The following is a 6,621-nucleotide window of genomic DNA, read 5'->3' as shown; positions in this document are numbered from 1 at the left end:
ATATAGTAAGAGTGATTTTGAGAGTAGAAATGAATTATTTGATGTTGTGAATTCTTTTTTGATATTGTATTTTAATTAGAATGAGGTTTGTATTAAAAATTCGGTTTTCTCAAGATAACCCTCCCATATATATATATATATATATATATATATATATATATATATATATATATATATATATATATATATATATATATATATAGGGAAGGGTTTAAATGAGAACGCTAAATATTTGTGAGAACCGTGAGAACAAATGAAAAAACCATGAGAACTTGGTCAAAAACAATTCAAATTCAAAATTTTTTTCTATACTTATCATTATTATTCGAATACAATGTTAGAAATTCAATTTACACGTTTAAATTTACGTGAATTCATAAATAAAGAAAATTTACACATGTGTAAGTTTGCCATTTACACATGTGTAAATCTGCTATATTTACACATGTGTAAAAAATCTAAAAAGAATGATTTTGAAATGAAAAATGAATTAATTGATGTTATAAATTCTTTTTTTGATGTTGTATCTTAATTACAATGAGGTTTGTATTAAAAAAAATAGTTTTGATTGGTTTTTTCATTCGTTCTCACGGTTCTCGCAATATTTAGCGTTCTCAAGATAACCCTCCCCTATATATACACACACAAACAACCAACAAAAATGGCATCCCATGTTTCTGATCAACTGGTAATAGATATCGCAACACTTCCAATGATCTAGGCCATCTCGTTGGAGGATAGACCATTTTCGATTGGACCAACCCTCTTGGGAAGACCCAAAGTACACGGGTTGGATAAATGTAATTTTGTATAGTAAATGATAAAATGAAAACAGAAACGAACAGTGGACGACGTCGGTTTCGTATGAGTAAACGTCTACCATAAGCTTGCCAAGCAATCAATCCTCTATATATATATATAGGGGAGGGTTATCTTGAGAACGCTAAATATTGCGAGAACCGTGAGAACGAATGAAAAAACCAATCAAAACTATTTTTTTTAATACAAACCTCATTGTAATTAAGATACAACATCAAAAAAAGAATTTACAACATCAAATAATTTATTTCTCCTTTTAAAATCACTATTTTTAGATTTTTTACACATGTGTAAATATAACAGATTTACACATGTGTAAACGACAAACTTACACATGTGTAAATTTTCCTTATTTACGAATTCACGTAAATTTAAACGTGTAAATTAAATTTCTAACATTGTAATCGAATAATAATGATAAGTGCAAAAAAAAATTTTGAATTTGAATTGTTTTTGACCAAGTTCTCGCGGTTTTTTCATTCGTTCTCACGGTTCTCACGATATTTAGCGTTCTCATTTAAACCCTCCCCTATATATATATATATATAGAGAGAGAGAGAGAGAGAGCGGTTATCATACATTACGAGTAATCGTACATTATGTACGTGACTATACTGACCGTCAGATCTGCGTGATTAAATTGATGGTGATTAGCGGTGGCAAAAACGTAATTATGCTACCAAAAGGTTAAAATCGTAAATTTAACCTATCGTATTACCCAGCTACATCATCTTCTCAAATAAAAATACAAATTTAGAACCCAAGAATCTCGCTGAAGTTTAAAAGGCGGTTCGACGGAAAATTTGATAAAACGAGTAACGATTTGAAGTGACAACGGGAATGACGATTACGACTTTAGGAGGTAAAGCATTCGTTTAAATCATCTGTTCATCCATTTGTTTTCTTTTTTAATCACGGTTTTAGGATTAGAAATCTCATACTGAACAGTCGTTTTATTTTATGGTGAACAAAATGGAAGCTAAACGAGAGAGGAGGAGCAAGAAAAGCAACGATCCGGTGCACTCTACCAACATCAATCCAGGTTTCTTCTAAAAAATCCCAAATTTTAGGGTTTGATTTCTGATCTTTCGGTTAGCGGCTTTATAACTTGCGTTATTTGATTTTAGAGATTTTGATGATCATCATGTTCATCCCCCTGTTTGTTAACTTGCGGTATTAGATTGATTGTTATTAACTAGCGTTATTTGATATTGAGGCTTTTTTGACCATCATCGTGTTCATCCCCTGTTTGTAAAACTTGCCGTTTTGTAAAATGATTCTCGTAATCATCCATGCGTTTTTTGATTTTGGGGCTTTTCATCACCATTATGTTCATCATCTTCATCCGTTTTTAAAACATAATTTTGGTGGAGTTGGATGATTTTTGCTTGTACCTGCCATGGTCAAATGGTTTTTTATAAGATTTTTTGGTAGCACAACTAATAATGAAAATAATCACGCTTATTGCGATTTGAAAAAAAGTAACTTTCGGGATTTTTTTTTTTGATTTGAAATATGAATATAGGGGTGCTGATGATGATTTTGAGCTCCCCATTCAGTCGATGATAACAAACAAACCTCGAAAGTTAAAGTTAAATAAAAATCCAAAGAAAGTAAATGTTGAAGATGATAATGATTTTGAAACATCAATTAAAGATTTGAATACCAAAAGGGCCGAAAACACAAAAAAGAGGGCAAATACTTTAACTGATGAAGATGATGATGACTTTAAGGAGCCCATAAAGAAGATCAAACCATCGAAACAAGACAGGCAGATGGATCCTACAAAGAGTAAACAGACGATTAACGAAGCGGAACCAAATAGGACGGAACCAAGACCGTACTATGCATATTATCATGAGGCAATAAGCCTTAGGTGTAGTCCTTCAGCTTTCTTGGATACAATAAGACAGTTTACAGAAGCACAGATAGCGGATGTCAAAAGCATTGGATTTGGTCATGTTCTTGATATAAAGGTTAATCATATAAGCACACATCTAGGTTTTTGGCTCCTACGAAACTATGACGAGCAATATAGCACACTAAACATCGGAAATCATAAGATACGAATCACAAGAGATTCAGTATATGATGTGTTTGTTATTCGAAAAGGACTAAATCCAGTACGTGAAAAAAATAAGCCTCAGAAAGGTGCGATAGTTGAAAAAAATACTGCTACTGATGGGGTCGAGACAACTATTGATGGGTTCAAAAACCAGTAGCCCGACAACAACAGAATTACTCATTCATTAGTAGCAAAAGCTATGAGAAAACAAACAAATGGCGGCAGAGTATTCAAGTTATATTTTTTATTCTACTGGAACACGTTGTTTGTTGAGATTACAAAGTCAAAACAGTTAAACAAAGTTTTCTACTTGCCATTGACAAAGAGGAAGACATTTCGAAGCTGGATTGGTGCTCGTTTGTTTTAGAATCACTTAAACGAACTAGGCAAGGTTGGAAAAAACTTGACTCACAATACAATGGGCCAGTTGCATTTCTGACGGTATGTTTTGTGAACATCTTTAAAATGTTAGCTAAAACAACATTGTTAGTAGTAATTTGATTTTTTTTACACATTTATATGCAGCTTCTATACACCCATGATTACAACAAAATGCACCAGATTTTCAATGAAGTTGTCGAACTGCCTATCATAAAGTATATAACATCTGGTATGATCGACGACATGGAAGAGTATATATACAACAATGGGCCGCTGTCAGATGTTGAAGATTATGATGAATTTGACAAAGATGAAACGCATGGCAATCGCCAGGATCAACAGCATGCGACTGCCTCGGACAACATCATTACCGATGATCATCAAAATGAACAGGCTCCGACAACGCCATTAGAAAACATAAATCAACAAACTTCGACGTTATTGACAGACCTGTTCAATGACAACATCCCATTACACGAGACTGCTGTAGTACAAGAAAACCTCATCGCATTAGAAACGATAGATCAGTCTACGACAGATACAGATAAATTTTTGCAGCCTGACGTAATGTATGGGCCCAAATACAATGACAATGATCGATTGAAAGTAATTGCATCAACCCTAGACGATATACTGGGTAAGTGTGAGGTCAAGAAACTTGACACGGTGGATCTTATCTTCATTCCAGTACTACTATCTGATCATTTCTGGTGCCTATGCTTTCACTTGAAAAATGGCGAAATTGAGTTAATTGACAACTTTAGGTTTAAGGAATGGTTTAGCAAACGCTACCGTGGGCGCCCCGAAAAGCTAGTAATTCTTGAATACTCAGCTTTATATACAAAAACGACTGTATATTATAATGATTATGTACTAATATGATTTGTTATCGTGATTATAGCAAAGAGTTCTAGTTCTATACCTGAAAGACAAGATACGACGAAAAGAATGGATAACAAACTTGGAAACGACAATTATAATACGAAAAGAAATGGATTGGAGAACTCTTCAAAACGGAGTTCACTATGGTGTCTTCCCTATGAGACATATGGAGACGTACAAAGGCAAATCACCATGGAATCGGGGTTTGTGAACGAAGATAAAAAGACCATACAAGTAGGGCTGGCATATCGTGTATACCCGTACACGATAAGACACGACACGATAAGACACGATACACGGAATCCCATACACGAACACGACACGATAACTTATCGCGTCCTTTTTTTCAAACACGAACACGACACGATATACACGAAAATTACCTGTTAATACCTGTTAACATGACTGTTCGACTGTTATACACGAAAATTACCTGTTAATACCTGTTAACACGAACAAAAACACAAACACGACATGCTATCTGAGAGTTACAGAGGGAGTTTAGGGTTTTATTTTTTTTAATTAAATGAGTAATTAAAATATAAAGGAATTAAGGAACCCACACGCACATTGCTGATGAATTTTATTTAATTTAATTTCTTATTGTGTACTAACGGGTATTAACAGGTAAACAGGTATTTAACCTGTTTATACACGAAAATTAACAGGTAATCTCGTGTCTACCTGTTTGGTACACGATACCTGTTAACTTCGTGTAGGTTCGTGTCGTGTATTCCTGTATTCGTGTAAAATTGCCAGCCCTACATACAAGATTCACAGCTTCGATTCTTGAGGTACCGGTATCTTAGTAAGATTGTATTATCCGACTACAATCTTATAAGGAAAGAAGTGTATGACAAAACTAAGGAATTTGCGAAGACCGCAAGACCCATAGATGTGTTGAACGATCTAGATAACAAAATTAGGGACCGATTGGATCAGTTATTCAAACTTGACAAAGTGAAAAAAATGCTACGTCGTAGAACTACTTTGTTACAAACATATTTGACTTGTTCCTTTTTTTAATTTTATTTTGCTGATTACTAAACTGTGTTATCAGATAACATGAAAAATGTAAACACAATGGGTATATTTCCTTATTCAAACACAAATTCGATACAAGAAAAACACTTAGATAAACATAAAAGCCACATGTTTCACTACCCAGATGAAAATGCTTCATAATACAAACACACACGCTTGCACCCATCAGAAAAAGGACTCCAAAACTTGATCTTCGTGTTCAAAGAGCATCTTAAGACGGTTATTGCATCCGCAAGCTCCTTTAACTGTTTCTCATCCCGCTCTCCTAGATCACCCATAAACATCATAGCCACCTCTCGGACACTGGACTCTTTCATACCGGACAACAATTTGAATATTTCTTCTCGCCTCTTCATGTTCTCCCTGACCGTAGAAATGTTAGTCTCTAACAAGTCTTTACAAGACTTGTCTCCAATCCATTTCTTTTCGTATTATAATTGTCGTTTCCAAGTTTGTTATCCATTCTTTTCGTCGTATCTTGTCTTTCAGGTATAGAACTAGAACTCTTTGCTATAATCACGATAACAAATCATATTAGTACATAATCATTATAATATACAGTCGTTTTTGTATATAAAGCTGAGTATTCAAGAATTACTAGCTTTTCGGGGCGCCCACGGTAGCGTTTGCTAAACCATTCCTTAAACCTAAAGTTGTCAATTAACTCAATTTCGCCATTTTTCAAGTGAAAGCATAGGCACCAGAAATGATCAGATAGTAGTACTGGAATGAAGATAAGATCCACCGTGTCAAGTTTCTTGACCTCACACTTACCCAGTATATCGTCTAGGGTTGATGCAATTACTTTCAATCGATCATTGTCATTGTATTTGGGCCCATACATTACGTCAGGCTGCAAAAATTTATCTGTATCTGTCGTAGGCTGATCTATCGTTTCTAATGCGATGAGGTTTTCTTATACTACAGCAGTCTCGTGTAATGGGATGTTGTCATTGAACAGGTCTGTCAATAATGTCGAAGTTTGTTGATTTATGTTTTCTAATGGCGTTGTCGGAGCCTGTTCATTTTGATGATCATCGGTAATGATGTTGTCCGAGGCAGTCGCATGCTGTTGATCCTGGCGATTGTCATGCGTTTCATCTTTGTCAAATTCATCATAATCTTCAACATCTGACAGCGGCCCATTGTTGTATATATACTCTTCCATGTCGTCGATCATACCAGATGTTATATACTTTATGATAGGCAGTTCGACAACTTCATTGAAAATCTGGTGCATTTTGTTGTAATCATGGGTGTATAGAAGCTGCATATAAATGTGTAAAAAAAATCAAATTACTACTAACAATGTTGTTTTAGCTAACATTTTAAAGATGTTCACAAAACATACCGTCAGAAATGCAACTGGCCCATTGTATTGTGAGTCAAGTTTTTTCCAACCTTGCCTAGTTCGTTTAAGTGATTCTAAA

The sequence above is a fragment of the Helianthus annuus genome, chromosome 1 (genome assembly GCF_002127325.2).
Source record: "Helianthus annuus cultivar XRQ/B chromosome 1, HanXRQr2.0-SUNRISE, whole genome shotgun sequence".
Taxonomy (NCBI): Eukaryota; Viridiplantae; Streptophyta; class Magnoliopsida; order Asterales; family Asteraceae; genus Helianthus; species Helianthus annuus.
The sequence above is the reverse complement of the archived record's forward strand: the minus strand, read 5'-3'. Positions refer to the sequence as shown.